General features: G+C 43.2%; 1 pseudogene; it reads right to left on the bottom strand.

The window, feature by feature from the left end:
• Positions 1 to 4,602: 4,602 nt before the first annotated feature.
• Positions 4,603 to 22,377, bottom strand: LOC113029703 (zinc finger protein 664-like; annotated as a pseudogene).
• Positions 22,378 to 24,310: the final 1,933 nt, after the last annotated feature.

Raw genomic sequence — 24,310 nt, 5'->3', positions numbered from 1 at the left:
ATTAGGTTTTTGCACAAAGTATCAGATCAGTAACACCGACATTACCTTGAATTTTACTTGGTATCACTTCAGAAAAGACATCAGTGGTATCACACGTCACTTTTAGAGGCTTCAGAGTGTGTGTTGAGTAATCCAGGAAGATTTTTGTGAAGGTTGGGGAAACCTGCATTCAGCTGAGACTGAAGAAGTCACTTGGATGAGTGACGAAACGTTTCTCCCACTGAAAATGTCCGAAGGAACGACAATCAACCTTTTGAGACTATTCAAGGGTCTTTTTGAGATTGAACCAGCAAGAAAGAGATTTTCCCGTTTTGATTTTGATCTGATTTCTCCCAATACCCACATAGTAATAATAACTACAGAAATACCAATAAACAACACAGCACATCACATGTTCTTACATCTTTCTTATAATTTCTGTTGTGTTCAAAAGAGCTTGGATTCAACAACATCGCCTCATCTATGCTGAGACATTACAGAGACCTGCAAAAAAACAAGGAGACCAACCAAGGTGGACCAAGCTCAGGTAAGTCACAGGATGTGATGATAAGACAGTATACAAACATAAGATTAGATAGTACATTTCTGTTAAACAACATTATTTATATTTATTTTCTAATTAGTTGGACATAAATTATCTGACATTAAGGAGTGGGACTACAGTTTTTCGTGGCCCTTCTTCCCCCTTTTCACCTCAAATTAGTGGAAGGGGATCTGCCTGGCATGGGAGACACAGGTAGCGCCGAATGAGGTCATCCCAAAATCACGTCCTCAGTTCATCTTCATGCCATCTGCCCTTATTTACTAGAAATGCTGTCAACATTGATTTAAAATCTAAGGGACTCTCTCAGTTATTGATTTTTTTAAAATGGTGTGTGTGCAGACTGAGGTGTGGGTCGTAGCTGTTTTTCATTTGTTTTTTCTCTCTTCTCCAGCTCAGCCAATCACAGGCCAGCAGCCTGTGGCTAAAGGAATGGCCAAAGCTCTGTTTGACTTCACAGCAGAAAGCGAGGATGAGCTCACACTGAAGGTGTGTGAGGAGCCATAAGTATTTGGACACAAACACACTGTAGTCTTGCCTCTGTACACTTTCAAAGTGCTGATTTTATACATAATCCCTCCTTCACTGGCATTAATACCTCTGTAGACTTCATGTTGACAGTTCCAGTAATCTGACGAGTTTCTCCTTGGATAATGAGAGAACAGGACTCACCTGGTCATGAAACTATCAGTTAACTATTCAGGTATTTTTAAGCCTCAGAAAATTGGCTTAAAAAAAGAAAAAGTATAAAAACAGTTGTTAATCCAGTGTTTTTGTTAAGCGCCTTAAATTAAGGCTGAAAGACTGCACTTCAATCACATCTTGACTGGTTGATTTCAAATCCACTCTGGTGGTGTACACAAGAAAAACTACAGAAAACAATATATCACTGACAAATCCTTACAGATATAAATAAAATACCCTGTCAGATTTCCTGTGTTTACTTTTAGGTGTTGATTTTTTTGGGTGGGTTAATAACATATCTGCTCTCTCTCTTTGTGTTTCTGTGCAGGCCAGTGATATAATCACACAGGTGGAGCCTGTGGATGAACAGCTGATGTGGGTAAACAAAGAATGAAACTGCTGTTTGCTGCCGCTCTATAAAACAGGTTGGAGGTTTTGAACTGGAAACCTCCGACCTGTCGATGCTACAGGGAGTGCTGGTGCTCCCACGGACATGCACATGAATCTGATCCAGTGTTGTTGAGAAAAACTGAAACTTTTAAAGGAATACAATCAACTCAGGGTATGCTGGAGGTTTGATAACTTATTTGAAGTGTCTGTGGTCATGATATCTGCGCACTGGATGATTAAGAGGTGGATTTTCCTCTCAGGGTCCATCGGTGGATCTAGCCCATATAATAAATACATATGTAACCCAATAAGTATAAAATCCAGAAAGCTGGAAAGAAACAACATGGGGCAAACACAAGTCTAACTTAAGTTCCACTGCTTTTTGTAAGAAAAAAAAAATCAGATTGTTACAAGCTTAATTTACATAAAATGTCAGAAATCTGCACTGTCATGAAAAAAAATTAAACCAAGTTTTTCATGATTTGTCAGATTGGCCATTTTTGACTTCTTTTGATTTTACATTTGTATTTCACCTTTAAATTGTTTCATTTTATTTTTCCCCTTGCCTTGTTTGGTATCATTCTTTTCAGCTCAACCTCAGTGGTCTGAATTTAGTTGTTTTTTGTCCAATTCAATTCAATTTTATTTATATAGCGCCAAATCACAACAACAGTCACCTCAAGGCACTTTATATTGTACAGTAGATCCTACAATAATAGAAACAGAGAAAACCCCAATAACCATATGACCCCCTATGAGCAAGCATTTTGGCGACAGTGGGAAGGAAGAACTCCCTTTTAACAGGAAGAAACTTCCGGCAGAACCAGGCTCAGGGAGGGGCGGAAGACAGGATAAAGACATGCTGTGGAAGAGAGACAGAGATTAATAACAGATATGATTCAATGCAGAGAGGTCTATTAACACATAGTGAGTGAGAAAGGTGACTGGAAAGGAAAAACTCAATGCATCATGGGAATCCCCCAGCAGCCTACGTCTATTGCAGCATAACTAAGGGAGGATTCAGGGTCACCTTGTCCAGCCCTAACTATATGCTTTAGCAAAAAGGAAAGATTAAAGTAGAGATAGTGTCTGTCTCCCGAATCCAAACTGGAAGCTGGTTCCACAGAAGAGGGGCCTGAAAATTGAAGGCTCTGCCTCGCATTCTACTTTTAAATACTCTAGGAACAACAAGCAGACCTGCAGTGAACTCGTTTTTCAGCATCACTCTGAGACAGGACATTTCTAATTTTAGAGATGTTGCACAAATGGAAGAAAGCAGTTTTACATATTTGTTTAATATGTGCGTTGAAGGACTCCAAGGTTCCTCACAGTATTACTGGAGGCCAAGGTAATGCCATCCAGAGAAAGAATCTGGTTAGATACCATATTTCTATGATTTTAGGGCCCAAGTGGCAGGACAAGAGATGAGAGATGAGTCCACTGTCAGAGGCCATAAGAAGATCATTTGTAACCTTCACTAAAGCTGTTTCTGTGCTGTGATGAGCTCTGAAACCTGACTGAATCTCTTAAAATAAACCATTCCTCTGCAGATGATCTGTTAGCTGTTTGACAACTACTCTTTCAAGGATTTTTAATATGAAAGGAAGGTTGGAGATTGGCCTATAATTAGTTAAGACAGCTGGGTCTAGGGATGGGTTTTTAACCCTCTGTGGTCCAGGGTATACTTGGCCGTTTTTGACTACTTTTGATTTTACCTCTATATTTCACCTTTAAAAACGCTTTATCTTGCCTTGTTTGGTATCATTTTTTTTCCAGCACAACCTCAAATATCTGAAATCTGAGTTATTTTTTCCATTTTGGCATATTATATTAGCACAATTCATCTAAATTCAGACAAAAAAATTCAAAATCCGAATAGAAAAAAGTTATATTTTATACTGTAAAACCCACAAACATGTTTATTGAATCATTTTCACAACTTGGAATGCAAATAGAAATTGTACAGTTCTAAAAATCCTGCACATGTTTTGCAAACAACAAAGTTATATGGTACTATTTACCTAAAAATGCAGCCAAGGCCTCAGGCGTTTTTTTTTGTTTTTTTAATATAACCATTTAAATCTATTTACAGAACAATCAGGTGTTCTGCATCAAATAAGAAGGCACACAAATTATTTGTGCCAGTCCAAATACAAATAGTTTGTGTTCAGTATAAGACAGAGGAGAACACCACAGGCCTAAACCCTGCAGGTTTGACAGCAGGAGGTGCATCAGTCCAGTTTTCCAGGTGGAAACAGCGTTTACACTGGAATCTGCCTTTGGTGGCTTTTTGGAGCAAATGTGACATTCAGCAGTCTAACTGACACACAATACAAAACAATAACTACACAACACACTAACTATAGGCTCCAAACACACTACACGTCACTAATGTCTCACATATGAAAACTCGCTCTCTCTCTCTTTCTTTCACTCGCCCGCTTTCCGTCGCGGGTGTCACTCCTAAAAACTTCCTCTTTTCCTTAAACAACAAGTGTCACATGTTGCCATATCATTTTTTGATTGGCTGACATGGTAAACTCTAACACGAATAGGGAAGGGTGTTTTTTCTTTTTCTTTTTTCACTCGCAAGTGGAGAGTGTTTGCTAGCGCTGTCCTTAGAAAACGCAGTTTTTACCGTTCTTCCTGCTGTAAACACCACTGTTTTGTTCAGAAAAAAACATTGCGTGTATTTTTTATCATAACATTGGTTTTACCTGGCCAATCGAGACAATTCAAAAACTGGTATATAGTTTGAAGTTCGCATTTTCGACCCAATGGAGACTGAGTCGCTGCATCTTGTAACTGTGTCATCTTAAATTGGTCATGTGATTTTGACACGCCGGTGCATCCGTCAGCCCCAGAGGGTTAAGGCAAAAAAAGGGTGGGACTAACAAGCTGTACTGGGGACTTCCCTCTTCAAGCATGAAACTTGGTATTTGATACTTTTGCTTCCTGACAAAAATAAACACAATTCTTGACTGTTGTTCAATTTTGTTGATTTTTATTTTGATAAAAACTCACTTGAGCAAAGGATTAAAACTATTAAATAGAACGGGAGCATACCGAACTTTAACCATCAAGAAATGTGAGATCAGTTTTTCTGATACAATTAATAGAATAATGTAATAAACTGAACAAACAACACAGAGTTCTTTACTGCTCTGGAAAAAAATAGTGACTTGAATATGGATCATCTTTTCACTCAGGTGTTCACCAATGACTCACAGCTGTCTCACATTCTCTAAATATGAACATTTTAACCAGGATGAATTCTCATGTGCTTCTTTAATTGCGTCCTCTGGACAAATCTTTTCCCACAGGTGCTACAAGAATATGGTTTCTCACCTGTGTGAATTCTTGTGTGTTTTTTGATAGCTGATAAGTCAGTAAATCTTTTCCCACACGTGCTACAAGAATATGGTTTCTCACCTGTGTGAATTCTCGTGTGTTTTTTGAACGCTGACGGGTCAGCAAATCTTTTCCCACAGGTGCTACAACAATATGGTTTCTCACCTGTGTGAATTCTCATATGTTTTTTTAACGCTGATGAGTCAGAAGATCTTTTCCCACAGGTGCTACAAGAATACGGTTTCTCACCTGTGTGAACTCTTAGATGTGCAGTCATTCTGTATTTATCAGGTAAAGTTTTTCCACAGACATCACACTGAATAGACTTGTTCTTTGTGTCCGTTCTACTTGGACGTCTGTTCTTCAGCTCCGTACGTCTAGAAGATCCTGAGTCCACATGCTGGCTTTCTTCATGATCTCGGCTCTCTGCTCTAGAAGAGCTGTGAGAAAGGAGCTGCTCACTTTTTGGTTCTGGTTCACTGTGGGAACTTTCCTCATAAGTGGGTGTCACCATGAAAGTATCAGCCTCCTGCTTCAGTCCAAGCTGCTCTCCCTCCTGACTGCTGCACACTTCCTCCTTTTCCTCTTTAATCTGTGGAGGCTCTGGGTCCTTCTGGTCCAGAATGGAGTTCCTCTCCTGGTTACAGACCTGCTGGTCTGTAAGAACATCTTCTTCCTCAAAAGCATGCTGCTGTACAACATCTGAAGGCACAAAGGAGAAAAAATGATAGCAAAACAAACATTTGAGAAAATATTTACTGGTCTTAACCATTAGCAGGTCTCTACATAGTGAGCATGTTGCTCACATATACCACTGAAATTTAAAGTGTACAAATGTGACAAATTATTCAGGCACTGATGCAAATGTTTAGTTCTAACATTCTTATTAGCAAAGGTCAAATTTCAAATTCATATGTGAATATCTGTGACGTATGAAATAAATAGATGTTCTGTTTTGTTAAATGAATGTGTATGTCTGGATTGGCTACAGTTATAACAAGGCATGCTAGGGCAGAGTTCTATTACATAGGTGTAAACGTTTTGGCTGTGCTTGAAATGCCGTAAAAAAAAATCTCTTCTTGCCTGATAAATCTAAGTTTAGAAACTCTGAATTCCATATTTTCCAAAACAGAATAGAAATATTTATTCATAGTTACCCATGTTGGAGTCAAATGTTAAATATTGTCATTGTGTTACTTAAATTTGTAAGTCTTAGTTCAAGCAGCAGCATCAAAGACATTCCTTTGTCTCTGACCACCTCTCCAGCCAATTTGTTGGTGGGGGAGGCTATAGTGTTTCATTATAGGGACATCCTATGTTAAGGTTGTGTTTTTTGGTTAGTAAACTTCCTGCCGTTATGACCCTTTTGTGGGCAGGAGGACACACAAGTGCACCCCCAAACACAAACACACACACACACACTCGCACATGCATATACATACACACACATGCACACACGTGCACACATAGTTATTTGGATAAAAGTTGCCACTGTTGTACTTAAATTTGTAAATCTTGTCCTAAACTGCATGTTTAGATGTTTTTCTGTTCCTCCCCTACACACCTTAGATGGTGGGGAAGGCAATTAGCTTAGTGTTTAACATTTCATGAAAGATTCTGGGTTTCCTTATTTGGTAAAGAATGTTTACTTCCTGCCCTTTATAGGCTCACCTGTGTTTGTATATAGTGGACCGCTGAAGGGGTTAAATCGTATACAGGGGTGAGGGGAGACGACCCTTTGTGATCAGAAGACAGTGCCTTTAACTTTTATGACCATATGGGTTTTACAATGGGTGGTGCTTCTGCTCACGGAATAAAAAAACTGCAGGGAAGGCTGGTTCTTTGAAGTTGTCTGGGATCGGGCAGGAGCTCTTAGCTCCAAGACCCTGATCCGATCAGCTTCCCTTTAAAATGGATAGAGCTTTGTTCACAGGAATAAGTCTCTGAACTAGGGCTGGGCCATATCATACCGTTCACAGTAATACCAGTATAATGTTGGGCAACGACAAGAAAAGGAAATATCGCGATAGAACATGGGTAAAACGCACATGCGCAGTGCCTTTGTTTTCGTACGCACATGGCGAAAAAGGCACAGCGGCAACTGAGAATGACAAGGGTGAAAGTGGATCGTTGAATGAAACGGAGGAACCAGAATTGGTTTGTAAAAATGCAACTTCAGCGGTGTGGAACTGGTTTAGCTTTCATCCGTCAGATTTATTACCTTTTCCTAAAAGACTTTCACATGTGGGCACTCCCATATGCAATGAAACAAAGAGCCCCTATCCACTCCCCACTTAATACAGGCGTCTGGGATGTTTGGGTTAAAATGATGCAATTTTGAGAGGGTAATATAGAGTCTTGTTAACCATCTATATTGAAGTAATGTTGATTGTCTGACTCTAGGCCAAGGAGCATGATTTATACCACTCATCATCAGATATATCCATTTGCAAATCATTCCTCCATGCCTCTAAAATAGACTCTATGGAAAACTCCAAAGAATCAACAAACACTTTGGAAAAATGCAGAAACTTGACCTCTCCCATTTAGATGTTTTATAACTGTGCTCTCTAGAGAACAGTAGGTGGAGAGTTCTAAGCTTTAACCTTGTGTGGTTAAAATAAAATTTCTTAATTGAAGAAAATTGAAAAAGTGTTTTGCAGGAATAGAAAATGTACTTCTAAGTTGTTCAAAAGACATTAGAGTATTATTCCTAAATAAATCAGACACTTTTCTTATACCTTGATCGAATCAAAGTCTAAAGCCTGCATCTGCCCTACCGGGAGGAAAGCTGTTGTTTCTAAATATTGGAGGGAACCTTGACAGTTGTGATGTTTCTCCCAAGTAGTTATGTGTTTCAAACCAGATTATTATAGTGTTTTTCAGAAACGGATTCTCAGTTTGTTTATTTAGTGTCTTCCTGGTAGCCAAAAAGTAGCACATTAAATTTGGAAGTTTTGATTTAGTATTGATTTGTTTAAGTTGGTGCAAAACAGGATCACATCATCAGCATATAGGGCAATACGATGGTCAATATTGCCTACTTTAATTCCTTTTTTTTTTTTTTTTTTTTTTTTTTTTTCTAAATGACATCAGAAACAGCAGTATGCGACATTACGTGATGGCAGAGCTTCAGTTCATCCTTTGTCATTTTTTTTTTTTTTTTTTTAATAAATAGGACAGGGGGAATGAATGAGAGAAAGAGGGGGAGAGAAAGAAAGAAAACCAAAGGGGAGAAGAGACAGTGAGAAGGGGGGGGAAGAGAGAGAAAAAAAAAAAAAAAAACTCCTGGGTCACCTGTATGGAGAAAAAAAAAACAAACAAAAAAACAAACAGAGGAGACAGCAAACAACAAAGAGCAACATAATAATAGAGAAAACAAAGCACCATCACAATAAACTAGCTAGTCATAGATATCAATATTTACTAAATAATAAACGATATTGTGCAGCACGCAAGATAGACAGCGCACAGTGTGCTTTGAGGCAGCAGCCAAGAAAGCTTTAGTCCGCGTCTGTGAGTACCCATGTGTGCATACCTGTGTGGATCAGCATGCTTGTGTAACGCTAAGTTATTTAAGGACTAGTTTATGTCAATGGATGAATTTACTGACTGACGCGCAGAAGAAATAGTTCTTTATGGAGCCCAGATGGTGTGAATGATGAGACCAAAAACTGCAATGTCTTGTACCAAAAATATATTAAATAAATAGGGGAAAGGGGAAATGGAACAAAATAATTAACACAACACACAACGTAAATGTCCACAATTAAATAATAAATCAGTGCTGTGATTTTTCTGTGCAAGAGTCCTTTTGCTAAGAGTCCTTTTTTTTGGTCCTTTTCTTTTTAAAGTTCACTTTTAAGGTATTCCTCCTTAGGGTCCAGCTTCATACAAGGGGGAAATATGTCCGTAATCCAAAGACGGCTAAGTGGGGGAAAAGAGGGGAAAACAAAGAATGGTCCTACCGGCTCGCCACTTCAATATGAAGAAGATCAATTCAAAGGGGAAAAAACCTGACCTGTAGGTCAGAAAAATGTCCATTAGCACATCAAGTTCGATTCAGTGTACCGGTAAACAAATATATTCTTCTGCAAGTCTAGGTAACAATGCAAATCATAAATCATCATCAATCCATGTACAACAGTTAAATCATTAATCATCTTAGCTACGTAGCTTAATCTATACAGTCCAGTAGCGTTCGCTACAAACAATACAAAAACAACAATAAAGGAAAACAACTGTCTAACAGACAGCATAGCCGAATTCAAGGCAACACATAACAATAATCATTCAATCGCACTTTGTTTCAAAGTAAGCCCATAAAAATGCTTAAGTAAAGAAAGTGTTCAAAAACAGCGGTTTTTGAACCGGAGTTCTGCTTGCGGTGGGAGCGCTGCCGCACAAAGTCATTTTTTAATCGCGAAAACGATCGGCTGGTTACTGTCAACCAAAGGTTGAAAGATATTAAGGACACTTACCGCTGAGTTTAAAGTTTAAAGATGAATTGAGGGGAGAAAACGCTTTGTTTTCCAATACCGCTCTAAATGCCATAAGCTCACAGCCACAGCAGGAGTCGAACCCGGAAGTATCCCTCCACAGCCGGTTTTCAGAGTTGCCGCGACGTGGGAGGAGCCAATCAGAAGAGGGACCTCAAATCAGCTGACGTGGGTCATGTGACAGGGAGTAGTTGATATGGGTTACAGGTTCCCCCCTCAATCTCATGTACGTCCCTGTACATGGTGGTTGGGTCCGGATGACAGGTTGTTCAGTGGCAGTAAGCAGATGGTCCTCTTCATCCTCCAGTGCATGAGTAAAGGCAGTGGTTAAGCCATGGACTAGTGCCTGAATACTCTTCAAGATGGGCTGACCAAGCGTAGAGTATTGTAACCGGTCCGGAGGTTTCCTGATCCGAGTTGATGTTCTCAGAGGTTCTAGTTCAGAGCTGGAGGTGTCAGAGTTAGATGGTAGATCAGCAGCAGAGGACATACTGGACTCAGTCCGCAATTCAACATTGGTAGGTTCAGCAGAGGACAGACTGTCCTCTGATTCCACAGTATCAGGAGCTTCCTCCTTGACGGGGGTTTTTGAGTCAGGGGTTTCGCTCTCTGCTGGCTCAAGAGGAGGCAAAGGGAGCGTAGCAGGTTCACAGACTGGTGTATCAGATGGTAAAGGTTCAGTGGCTGGAACGGCAGATGACGGTTCTGGCAGATTGTGGACAGTGGTGAATTGCAGAGGCTCTGATACAGGATCATACCATTGATGCGGTATCATTTCATCCTCATCGTCTGACTGAGGTTGTGCACAGTCCTCATCAGAAGGGTTGAATGACTGCTTCCTGGTTGGTTTTACAGTTGTTCGGTTGGTTCGAGTGGAATGCGGCAAAAATCCACATGGTAATAGGAGATCTCTGTGTAGAGTACGAATCGGTTTGGATTTGTTCTCCGGTCGGACAGTGTACACTGGAAGATTTTCTGCTCTTTTTACCACCACATAGATGTCTGGTTCCCATTTGTCTGCGATTTTGTGTTTGCCTCGGAGTTTCACATTACGTACCAGCACCCTGTCACCAACGTCCAGTTCAGAGGGGGTGATATGTTGGTCGAAACGGCTCTTGTTTCTTTCCATGAGCTTCTCCGCATTGCCAATGGCAATTTTGTAGCTCTTTTCTAGATTTGACTTCAGGTTCTGGACATATTGCGAATGAGTCAGTTGATTGCCGTCCACAGGCAGTCCAAAGACCAGGTCAATCGGGAGGCGAGGTTGTCGACCAAACATGAGCTCATAGGGTGAGTAGCCAGTAACATCACTCCGGGTGCAGTTGTATGCGTGGACCAAGGGCTTAACAAAATCTTTCCAGTGAGTTTTCTCTTCTGTGGTGAGTGTTCCGAGCATATTCAGGAGTGTTCTGTTAAAGCGCTCGACTGGATTTCCTCGTGGATGGTATGGTGTAGTTCTTATTTTGTGAATTCCAGCCATTTTGCAGAGTTCTTTTATTGTGCGTGACTCAAAGTCTCGTCCTTGATCACTATGGAGCTTTTCTGGGATACCATAATGAACCAGAAAACTGTCCCAGAGACATTTGGCGACAGTCTTTGCTTTTTGGTTTGGAGTGGGGACAGCGACAGCGTACTTGGTAAAGTGATCTGTTATTACCAGGATGTCTTTGGTTCTGCTCCTGTCGGGTTCCAGTGATAAAAAGTCCATGCAAACCAGTTCCAGAGGTCGATAACTTCGAATGTTCACCAGGGGTGCCGCTCTTTCAGGTAAGGCTTTTCGTTTGGTGCATCTCTCACATGTCTTCACTTTATTCCACACATCATTGGCCATTTTTGGCCAGTAGAATCTTCGACGTACGAGGTCAAGAGTACGTTCGATGCCCAAATGACCCATCTGGTCATGCAGTTCTGACAGTACTTCAGCCCGAAATTTCTGAGGTAACACTAACTGGTGATAGAGCTGGTCCCCAACTTGCCTCCTCCTCACGAGAATGGCGTTTTGGAGCTCCAGGCGATGTTGGTCTCGGAGTAGAAGGGGCAGTTCTGGGAGTTCATCCCGCAAGACGGGAGGTGGGCTTTCCCCAGTCTCTAGCAGCAATATGACATGCCTCAGGGTCTGGTCTTCCCTCTGTCTCTCAGCGATTTCAGCATTCGTCAGCTGAGGAACAACAGGAGGTGCAAACTGAGTGTCGTTGACGAAGCTGTCAGGCAAACTGTCGGCATGGGCAGTTAGTGACTGGATGAGTGCGGTGGTGGACATCTTTTCAGCCGTACTATAAACGAGCTGCCGGTCACAAAGGGCCTTGACTGTGTGTTGATCGATGGAAATTGAGGAAGACTGATCCAGATGATGTTGGGCAAATCGGAGAATTCTCTCCCTCTCCTTTTGGGACATCTGGTCATTGGAGAGTTCTCCATGCGGCCTGCGAGAGAGAGCATCAGCATCTGGATTTTGCCTACCAGATCTGTACATGATTTTGAATGAAAATGTAGAAAGAGCAGAGAGCCAACGGTAACTGGTGGCATCTAATTTAGCAGAGGTAAGTAGATAGGTGAGTGGGTTGCTGTCAGTAATGACAGTGAAGTTGGTGCCGTAGAGATAGTCATGAAACTTCTCCGTAACAGCCCACTTGAGAGCCAGAAATTCCAGTTTGTGAGCTGGATATTTGGACTCACACCTCGACAGACCCCGACTCGCATAAGCAATCACCTGGTTTTGTCCTTGTTGCTCCTGGTACAGAATAGCTCCTAGCCCAGTAGAACTAGCATCTGTATGGAGAAGGTAAGGCTTCTGGGGATCGGCGAAAGCAAGTACTGGTGCTGTCGTGAGTTTTTTGATAATTGTGTCAAAGACTTGTTGACATGCAGGAGTCCAGCGACTGGCAAGTGGTTCCTTAGGATCCAAATATTGCTCTTGCTTGAAGGTGGCTCTGAGTTTCCGCTGTGATGGAGGATATCCAGCAGTAAGGTCATGCAAAGGTTTAACGATGTTAGAGTAGCCTTGGATGAACCTACGGTAATATCCTGCGAAACCCAGGAAAGAGCGAAGTTCTTTAAGATTCTTTGGAATCGGCCAGGACTTAAGTGTCTCGATTTTATCTGGATCTGTCTGCACACCATCCTTTGACACAACATGCCCCAGGTATTTAACGGATTTCTGGAAAAACATGCACTTTTCAACTGAGAGCTTGAGTCCAAATTCCTTCAGACGGTGAAGGACTTTCAGTAGTCTCCTCTCGTGCTCTTCAAGCGTTGGTGCAAAAATAATCAAGTCGTCAATGAAGACCAAGACTTCTTTCAAGTTCATTTCTCCCATGCACTTTTCCATTAGTCGTTGGAAGGTACTGGGTGCGTTTGTGACTCCCTGGGGCATTCTGTTGAACTCATAGAATCCAAGTGGACATACAAATGCTGTTTTGCTCTTGTCTTCCTCCTCCATTTCAATCTGATAATAACCAGATTTAAGGTCAAGGACTGAAAACCATTCTGATCCAGAGAGAGCTGTAAAAGTATCCTCCAACTTTGGCAATGCATATGCATCTTTGATGGTCTGCAGATTTAGTTTCCGGTAATCAATGCAGAGCCGCACACTCCCATTCTTCTTTCGCACCACGACAATGGGTGATGCAAAAGGTGACTCTGACTCTCTGATGACCCCAGAGTCAACCAGCTCCTTCAGGTGTTGGCGCACCGCATCCAGATCTTGAGGATGGATTGGTCTTGGGCGCTGTTTGAAGGGAGTAGGGTCAGAGAGCTTGATCTGATGTTTCACTTTGTTGGTTTTCCCAAAGTCAAGGTCGTGTTTTGCAAAGACATCATGGAGGGCGTTTAACTTCTCAGTAATACGACTCGTCCATTCCGGTGTTAAGGGGGAGTTACCAAAGTTGAAGTTGAACCCAGAGGTCACAGGGTTAGGAGGCATACTGTCATGACTCCTTCCTGACACTGAATAGACTGAATGGCACTGATCTCCGCAATGATGGCTTTGGCTGGGAGGGTTACATCATGATCAGACTGGTTGCAGATTACCACAGGTAAGTGGTATGGCTGGTGAGAAGGGAAATCCATGACACAAGACGGGACCATTAAGCCACCTGGCAGAGGTGACGAAGTTGGATGTTCCACCAACACAGCCTTCTCGGCCTGGAGGCAGCGTCCGCAAATTAACCCCTCCAAGGCAACAGTTTTTCCAGCTGGGATGGTCTGTGGTCCGTCAGTGTGCAGCTTGATGATTCCGTGATGGTTACTGTTGGCCAGTCTGTATCGTTGCTCAAGGATTTTCAGCACCGCTCTGTATCCATGTGGCGCTGGAATGGAGGGTTGTTGGTCTGAGAATGCTTTCTCATATGCCAAGTCCAGAGTGTTCGTACCAATCAGTATTGACGGCTGTTGAGCTGATTGGACATCAGGAACTACCAGGGCAAGTGTGTCAACAGCTGTGGTGGAACCCAAGAAGTCGGGAGGGAAAGTGACGTTCAGCTCCACATAACCAAGGTATGGAACAGCTTGGCCATTTGCTCCTTCTATCTCCAGGAGATTTTCAGAGGTTGTATTTCATGGTCAGAAAGATAATCATGGTGGAAGGAGTGAGAGATGGTGGTTACCTGAGACCCAGTGTCTAACAGGCAGTTGAATACAGTTCCTCCAATCGTGACCTGTGCTGTGCTTCTGGTTCCAATGAGTCCTTTAGGCAATGTGATGGAATGTCCATCCTGCTTGTAACTGGGACATGGGTCGACTGCAGCCTCCGTCTGTCCCTCCACAGAGACTGCCTCTAGTTTGACGATTTGTGATTGCTGTCCCAAGCCTGCTGTCTTTTTTCAAGTTGTTTCTTCTTTTTCAGAACCAGTGTCGGGTTCGGAGGGTTGGCGCATCCTGCTGACATGTGCCCATCCTCTCCACATTTAAAGCAGTAGCCTGCTCTAGGCCGGGAACTGGTTGCACTGCTGCAGGGTCTTGGTTGTGCTGATCTGAGTTGAGGTGGTGCTGGCTTGGAGAATTGAGATTTCTGTGAGAGAAGAGCAGCCATTTGACTCTGCAGTTTCTGCATCTGTTGCTTCAGCTCATTAATAGCCTTGGTGTCTGAATGGCTACAAGCACATGTGCTCTGCGAATGAACAGCGGCACGAGGCTTGGATGCAGTTAGGTGCTTCTTCATGAGATTCTCCTTGGCCAGCTGTCTACCCTCCTCAGTTCGAAGCAGTAGGAGGAGCTCTGCAAAATATGGGGGATCGCTCCTCAAGTTCTCCAACTGTAGTTTGTTTAGGATATCGCTATCCCAGCATCCTCGACAAAACTGCTTGAGTAAATGTTTGTTGAAGTCTGAAGACAAGATACCACCTCTTTTCATCACAGTGTTCAATGTGAGTTGTAAACGTTGCAAAAAAGCAGAGGGTTTCTCACCCGGGTCCTGTAACGTATTCAGGAATTGAGCAAACAACTCTTCACCATCTTGTACTAAAGCAAAAGCAGAATCCAACACTTTTAAATAGATGGATGGAATTGTGTTTGAGCCCAGCCCTTTCACAACATCTGCTGCTGGAGGTAGCAAACTTTCAAGGATGCGACGAGTGATCTGTAGAGGTGCCAAATTTGGATCTGCTAACAGCAGTTCAATGTGAGATCTCCAGGTCTCATAATCTGTTTCGTTGGCTGGTTTGGGGATCTTCCCAGAGAAAGGACGAAGTCTGAATGCAGGTACGGTGTCTGTTTTTACAACATGCTCCACCACTACTTTTTGTATTTCTGGGGGTTCATTTCAGTCTGTGACAGTGAAAATCTTTGTGGATGTGGCAGTGACCCTTGTTGGTCAGGTGAGGGATTGCTGGTAGCTGTCTCAGGGATTGTGGAGTGTCCAGACAACGACCCCTGCTGGCCAGGCAGAGATGATGCAGGCTCCACAATTTGGACTGAGGCTCCCTCTAAGTCACTGTCTTGTTCGATTCCTTCCAGATGCTCACTAATTTGTCCCATCATTTCCCGCAGAATATCTGGAAAATCCCTGCCGCTGCAGCGTGCAAGTTGCTTGAGCTCGCCGAGGTAATCTGCAGGGGTCCTGACTCCTCCTGTGGCTGTGCATTCTGCGGCAAGCGATCTTACACAAAAAGTCAAAGCCGAGTGATTCTTTGACCGATGAGTATATGGGAAAACCGTATTAAGAGCAGTTAACGCAGAACTATCACAATATTCAACGATCAGGTTTTTGTAAAAAACACTATTTGCGTCATCCACGAAAATAACCGTTTTTATACGACCGTATTGTTTCAAATAATCAAGAATTTCCTCATCTTTCTCAGTGTTCGTGGCACCAGAAACAATGACAGAATGTGCAACATTGACCCCACTTTCCTGAATAAACTTCATTTTTTCTTGTCGCGGACCTTATCAAAACCACAGAAAATACTGAATATCAAATTACATCAAATAACACAAAAAAACCCCACTCATTCACCCATCAGGCTCCTGGCTGGCTCGCCACGTGTAACGCTAAGTATTTAAGGACTAGTTTATGTCAATGGATGAATTTACTGACTGACGCGCAGAAGAAATAGTTCTTTATGGAGCCCCAGATGGTGTGAATGATGAGACCAAAAACTGCAATGTCTTGTACCAAAATATATTAAATAAATAGGGGAAAGGGGAAATGGAACAAAATAATTAACACAACACACAACGTAAATGTCCACAATTAAATAATAAATCAGTGCTGTGATTTTTCTGTGCAAGAGTCCTTTTGCTAAGAGTCCTTTTTTTTTGGTCCTTTCTTTTTAAAGTTCACTTTTAAGGTATTCCTCCTTAGGGTCCAGCTTCATACAAGGGGGAAATATGTCCGTAATCCAAAGACGGCTAAGTGGGGGAAAAGAGGGGAAAACAAAGAATGGTCCTACCGGCTCGCCACTTCAATATGAAGAAGATCAATTCAAAGGGGAAAAAAACCTGACCTGTAGGTCAGAAAAATGTCCATTAGCACATCAAGTTCGATTCAGTGTACCGGTAAACAAATATATTCTTCTGCAAGTCTAGGTAACAATGCAAATCATAAATCATCATCAATCCATGTACAACAGTTAAATCATTAATCATCTTAGCTACGTAGCTTAATCTATACAGTCCAGTAGCGTTCGCTACAAACAATACAAAAACAACAATAAAGGAAAACAACTGTCTAACAGACAGCATAGCCGAATTCAAGGCAACACATAACAATAATCATTCAATCGCACTTTGTTTCAAAGTAAGCCCATAAAAATGCTTAAGTAAAGAAAGTGTTCAAAAACAGCGGTTTTTGAACCGGAGTTCTGCTTGCGGTGGGAGCGCTGCCGCACAAAGTCATTTTTTAATCGCGAAAAACGATCGGCTGGTTACTGTCAACCAAAGGTTGAAAGATATTAAGGACACTTACCGCTGAGTTTAAAGTTTAAAGATGAATTGAGGGGAGAAAACGCTTTGTTTTCCAATACCGCTCTAAATGCCATAAGCTCACAGCCACAGCAGGAGTCGAACCCGGAAGTATCCCTCCACAGCCGGTTTTCAGAGTTGCCGCGACGTGGGAGGAGCCAATCAGAAGAGGGACCTCAAATCAGCTGACGTGGGTCATGTGACAGGGAGTAGTTGATATGGGTTACACTTGCATTCCAAAGGTTTCTCCATGTAATGATCTGCTAGGGAGTGTGGGGGGGCCACATCCCCGTCCTCCAGGGTGTGAAGCGGGTATGGAGGAGATCAAAACTCCAGACATCCAGAGGCCCCCAGAACACAAGAGACCATGGAAGACCAACAGAGGGGCAGCCGCGCCACTGTTCCAGTAAGAGCTGAGGAGAGTCCCAGATGAGGGCTCGCCCAGCAGCCGCGGAGCAGAAGTCAGGGGAGTTGCAGTGACGCGCCCGTGAGCTCCGCCGGCCCCCACTGTGCCTGAGTGACCGAGCCCCAGGCCGAGAGGCCGGGGGCACCCCACCTCCAAAGGGGCCCGAGCGAGCCCCAGGCCCCAGGCCCCGACAAGCGGGCCGCCAAGGAGTGAGCCGGTGTGTACCCGGATGCCCACCCCCAGACACAAAGAACCACCAACACACCGACACCTGAGGGAGTCCGCCACCGGCAGGGGAAGTGGTGGTGGGTGGAGATAGGCCTCCTAAACCTTGGAGGGCCTGAGGTGTCCCCAGAGAGGTGGCGTCTGATACCCAACCTGACATATAGACACAGACATACAGGCACACACAGACACAAACATCCATTCCCACCCTCATGCTCTCATATGCACTCACTCCACACTCAACCAACGTGGAGACAGACATAAAGAGACGCTGTACACACAATCACACTCCCCAAGCGTACTCTACAAACCGGGTCTAGGTACCCTTGCCCCTGGAGGGGGGAATTGCACCCAGACCCAGGTGGTGTTACCCTTTTCCCTGCGGTGGGGAGAGGCAGACCACCCCGACTCCGCAGCAGCAGGGAGGCCCCACACCCCAGACCGCAGTTGGACGGCCAACTCCTCCTACTAGCCCTCCCGCTCCAGCAGGCGCAGAGAATGGGGGTGAGAGAAGACTCCAAACCTCCCTCCACCCGCTCATTGTAGTGTTGATGCATATGTGTTCTAAGGTGCAATTAAAACCCAGGAGGGCATGGAGCTACCTGCCAGAGAGCAGCAGGTAAGCGCATAGTCCCTCCTGCTAGCCCTCAATGACTAAGTGTATTTAAAATTGAGAGGTGGGCAACGACGTCAGGGGTGAGGTATACACCCTGATGGTAATTTGGACTCCGTGATTGTGCCCACCCCCAAGATCCTATATGTATGTGTAATGAGAGTGTGAATAATGTGAATGTCTAAGTTGTGGGATAAAATTGAGCAGAGGCAGCCAGAAGGGGACAGGGGGGGGGGGGGGTAGCCTCCTCTGCACCCTGGTGACATACCCCCACTCCAAGGCCCTGCATGTGTGGGTGGGTTGTGAGGAGCGGGAAGAGGGAGGCAGCTGGAGATGGGGAGGGAAGGAAGGGAGGGGCAGGTAACCCCTCCCTGGGGCCAGCTCCCCCCGCTGACCCCAGTAGGCATTCCCACCCTCCCGCGACCCGCCAGGGAAGGGGGGCCCAGGCCCATCAGACCGGGGCCCAGTGCAGTAGCGCCCCCCGGCTCCACAGAGCCCTGGACAGTCCACCCAACCCCACCACAGAGAAAACTGCACCCACCCCACCATCCACACATCTTCCAGACTACATAAGACGGTAAACGCCCAGGCTGAGATCTTCCTCCACCTCTCCTGTATCTCCCCCTCCTGCAGAGAGTTCCTGAAGAGAAGAAAGCTCCTGCAAGATGTGACCATCCCCCCCTACTTTAATTCCTGATGTTTTTATGAATTGAATTGACAATGCAAGAGGCTCAACTGCCAAGGTGAACAAGAGAGGTGACAAGGGGGACCCTTGTCTAGTTCCGCGGTGTAGTCTGAATGGTGTGGAAAAATGACTGTTAGTTAAAATCTCTGCTTGAGGATTGGAGTATATCAATTGAATCCATTTAAAAAATGTGTTTCCAATACCAAACTTTTTCAGAACTTCAAATACAAACGGCCATTCCATCCTGTCAAAGGCTTTTTCAGCATCCCCTGAAATTAAAGCATTGTCTCTGCCCTTTTTTTTCATAAATGATATTCATGACCCTCCAAATATTGTGAGAAACTTAGATGTTTCACATCTTTCATTCTGCTGGATTTATGCATGCATTTACCTTTTTGCATGAGTTAATGGCAAAAATGTGTTCATGTAAATGAAAACAGAAAATCAGGCTAAAGAGATTCATTCATGCTGCTTATTACAGTTGGACCTTCAATTCTTCTTGTGCCTCTAAAAATAAATGCAACCTTGAGCTGTGGTTATTCTCTTCCATTTGTTCTTATTAGGGTATGGGGTGCTGGAGCCAATCCCAGCTACCATAGGGAGAGGCAGGGTTGACCCTGGAAAGGTCAACACTCTGTCGCAGGGGCAACACAGAAAGACAGACAAACTATTCGCACTGACATTCATACCTATGGGCAATTTAGAGTCACCAACTAACCTAACCCAGCTGTGTTGCATGTCTCTGGGAGTGAACAAGGGGAGAACATACAAACTCCACACAGAAAGACCTAGACACCTGGGGCCCGTTCTTCGTACGTCGCTTACTACATCCAAGATCAAATGACACATCCAAGATCAAAATCATCGCGCTAACCGTGAGCTCGCTAATCCGGTTCTCCGAACACACCTGCTGTTGACGATTAGTACAGCTGGATGAAGTAATGTGAGATCACTGGGTGTCGTAAAAGGGGCTACGCATCGAGAGTAGAAACATTGATCGGCAACCCTCTGATTGGTCGGCGAAAATGTCGAAGGAGCGCGCTCAGTATTTTTCGGCAGCAGAGCAAGAACTCTTGAGTGAGGGATTTCAGGAGTTTCAGAGTTTAATCAGAACGCAAGGGAACACTGCAAAGGCTGCAAAAAGCAAGGAGAGAGGGCTGGCAGAAAGTTGCTGACAAATTAAACTCGTAAGTAATTTAATAATAACAATAATAATGGATTGGATTTATATAGCGCTTTTCAAGGCACCCAAAGCACTTTACAATGCCACTATTCAGTCACTCTCACATTCACACACTTGTGGAGGCAGCTACGGTTGTAGCCACAGCTGCCCTGGCGCAGACTGACAGAAGCGAGGCTGCCATATCGCGCCATCGGCCCCTCTGGCCAACACCAGTAGGCGGTAGGGTAAATTTATTAGATTACACTATATTATCCAATATTATATTACATTATATTATATTATGTTATATTATATCCCCTTCACATTAGAGCCACAACAGGACCCACTAGAACATGGGAACAGGTAAAAGTGAAATATAAGAATATTCTACAGAATGGTAATATTTATCACTTATATTGCTTTTCGTCTCTTGGAAAGAGACCCTGGAATAATCTGTTTGTTTGTTCATAACAGCAACCAAGAAAAGGGCAGAGCAAACAAAGACAGGTGGTGGTCCTGCACCCCCTCGTCAAACAAGTTGGTTAAGTAATAATACCCTCACGGGAAATATCGATATCTCTCTATGAGCACACTGTCGCGCTGAGCTAAAGGATCCTGTCTGTCCCGCAATATACGCTGAATTCTGAGGACTCTCCTTATCAATCTTGCACCTTCTGCAATGGGCTGCTCGTGTAAACGGACAGGACATGTCTGCGACAGGGCTTCCCAAATCCACCTTCGCTTTTATAGCCGTGGTCTCTCATCTGATTACACGAAGTGATTTACAATTACTACTCTGAAATATGAATTACATCTGAAATAATCAAATACATGAAATAGAATGATTAATAGTACATTTCCCTTTTTTAGGGAATGACCTGTATGTATCTGTGTGACATCAATAAAAGCGATCAAGTGCTGCATTATCTTTAGTTACATTGATGTTTTTATTTATGGTGAAACAAGTGGTGGAATATCGCTGTTGCTTTCGTATAAATGAAGCGGACATACCTGCGTGGCCGCGATCTAATCCTGTTACATAAGTAAGCCTGCTCCCGAGCAGGTTTACGCTTACGGCTCTGTTGCTATGACAGCAAGTCCCGGATGAGCTTCGGGGAACCCGAACGATCCAAGATCACGCGAAATCGTCAACCAATCTAATCCAGCTAACTTACTTAAGCGACGGTACGAAGAACGGACCCCAGGTGGAGGTCAAACCCAGGACCTTGTTGTTGGGAGCCAACAGTGCTAACCACTGTTCCACTGTGATGCTGTGAGTCATATTCAATGTTAATAAAGACATCACAGTTTTACATACCTATTCTGTGTAGCTTTATCTCAGGTTTCCAGATAGTCTCCATCTGTCTGAGCTGCTCTTCATCAGTCCAGACGATAATGCCTTCAGCCTCCTTCTTCAGTCCAAGCTGCTCTCCCTCGCTGACTGCTGGCAGAGCTCCTCCTGTTCCTCTTTAATCTGTGGAGGCTGGTCCTCCTGGTCCAGACTGGAGTTCCTCTCCTGGTTACAGACCTGCTGCTCATCCAGACCCTCCTCTTCCTCACAGTCATGTTGTCGTGGGAAGTCTCGAGGAACAAAGAAACAGAAGAATAATAATGACCAATGTGTTGATACATAAACTCAAACTATTTTATAAAGCATGAATCAAAACCTGAATAAATGCCGATCAGCCTGTCATATGACCAATTATGAGCCACACCACAGCACGAGGGAAATAGTTTGTGCACACTAACAGCTAAACGCTAACATGTTTAGCATTGAAGCTCCTCACTCCACACAGAAAGACACAAAGTTTCCCAAACTAAACTGCAGGGTGACACCATGAAAACATCAGTGTGTGAAATCCTTCTTTAAATGAAGCTTCACTTCAACTTCAGAGAAGTCTGTTAACAACTTGTTAAATGTGTTTCTGCTGACATCTAACTAGATCTTTACTGCACAGCCTCAGTGTTTACAGAGGATCCAACACACACCTGATGTACTCAACACTGGAATCTGTTAGAGAAAAAAAAGTTTAGTAAATAAATCAATTAAAATGTTTTTAAAACCTAACCTATCAGTGACCATGGACCTGCACCTAGTCCCAACATAGTCCATCACTGGACACTGACCCACAGCACTGATAAATACCCAGTTTAACATCTTCTAGTAAAGTCAGTCACACTGAAGAATCTGAGCTTGAACAGCACAGAGTTAAAAACATGTCCCATACCTATGATGTGTGAGTTTCTGTCCGGGTTTCCGGCTGATATCCAGCAGTCTGTGCTGACGGTTGATCTCCTCCTCATACTGGACGATGGTTTTTGAACCTCTGAGAAGATTTCTTCACAAACAGCAGTTAGTCTCTTCTTGATGAACTCTCTCAGATACTGAGCTGAACTCATCGCTGCTTCAACTCAGGCTGGGCGGATCGATTACAAGCATCGATGAAACGATACAGGTATTGCTATCAGATCCACACTGATGTGATGGGATCAATACTTCGAGTTTGTGTCTCTCCTCCAAGTTCAGTCCGCTTCATCAACAGCAGCCATGTCTGCACACACACCGCTCCTCTACCACAGTAGTGCTGTCCTCCTCCGTTCTTCTTCGGGGCCTGATGGCGTTTGACAAATCAGCTTACAGTTGCATTAATCCCGCCTATTGGACTGGAGTGTGGACAGGAGAATAGCAGGAAAAACAAGGATAATTATATTCTTTCATCAATTTTATAATTCAATAGTATAATTTGCCATTTACTGCTAAAATTGTCATTTGTGCTGCTTCTGTTTTAAAGATATTAATGAAAAATGTAAAGGTCAAAAGATCAACCAGCCCCTCCACATTACACAAATCAAACTAAATTGATGTCAAACATTTGTGCTACGTTTTGTGCTGGCAACATATTTTGTTTTGTGCTGCTATCATTTAAAATATATTAATAAATAAGGTCTTGATGCGTGCTTAATGATCAAGGTAAGTAAATCTCAAAAGGTTGATTCTGTTCATTCAGACAGCTGGGCCAGTATATCGCTGACCTGTTGAAACCTCATGCTTCATCCCGAGCACATAGTTCTTCAGGGCAGAAGTTACTGTTGCCCCCACGTACTAGGTTCAAAACCCTGTGGGATCAGGGCTTTCAGGCACCAAGGCTGTGGACTCTCTATCGTTGTCGTTACGCTGCCAAGACTCCACTACAAACAAACTTATATTCAGTAAAAGGACTAGATGTTGTAGTCCTTGATAATGCTTCTGATTGAATTAATCTAATTGTGAAGCACTTTGTGATTTTTATCTGTGAAAAGTGATATATAAATACATTTTATTTAATTACTTGATGTATTTTATGTGGCAGCATGTTATAGAGTCGTGTGTCTTTATTTTGCTGAACCACATCCCTACAAACACTCATCAGAGATCCGTTTCTCAGTATTATAGCACTCTTCATCTCTCTACAGGCGTATTTATCGCTGTTGTAGCTGAATCTGGGTTCCACTCACCGAACGACGACCGTCTGGAGACGATTTTATGATCACTTTAAATCCGTCCTCGTGTCTCGTTGTCACGGTTACACTGCGCTCACTGTCCGTTTCCTCCACATTACAGGTTTCTTTCACTCTGCTTGTTGTTCTCCTTTTCCGCTTTGTTTTCTGTTTGTTTGTCTTATTGTGTTTATCTTATTTCACCGCTACATCGCTCACCATCCACTTCTATTCTCAATTTCACTTCCTGAGACGTCACTTCCCTCTGCAGTCTGCTGTCCATTCACAGCCCGTTAGGTCAACTTAGAGCCCCTCCCCCTACACTGCTTGACTGAGCAGACACCTTTGTTTGTTTGTTTTTTGGTTTACAAAACTTATAGAGACAGTGTAAAGAGGCCCGTACAACAAATCTGCGACATGTTGAAAGACACTTGCTTAACCTTATTATTGATACAATATTTATCACAGGTCCTCCATCATTCTGCTCCTGTATGTCATTAAATAAGGAAGAGCAGCAGTGTTTAGAAGCAGAGACAGTAACATAATTAATTATATTATTAATATTGTTCTTTGAACATTTTTCTTTCACATCATTATCACAAATATATAAAAGCTGTGATCAATTTTTCTTTCAGTCTCTCTGCTCATTTTGCTCCAGGTTCATTTGTGTGTAATCATTTTCTCACATATGAAATTCAGATCAGACTCACTGAGCTCAACATGAACTTCCCTGCGAGCAGAAACTAAAATTAGCGCAAAACAGCAGGAATATTTGAAAACATGGTGGATGTGTTGCAGACGAGTAGGAAGCAGAAATATCTGCCTAAATTTTATTGGAGTTTTATTATTTTTATTTTAAACCATAATGTTTGCTGATAT

This window comes from Astatotilapia calliptera, chromosome 9 (genome assembly GCF_900246225.1).
Source record: "Astatotilapia calliptera chromosome 9, fAstCal1.2, whole genome shotgun sequence".
Lineage (NCBI taxonomy): Eukaryota > Metazoa > Chordata > Actinopteri > Cichliformes > Cichlidae > Astatotilapia > Astatotilapia calliptera.
The sequence above is the reverse complement of the archived record's forward strand: the minus strand, read 5'-3'. Positions and strand labels throughout refer to the sequence as shown.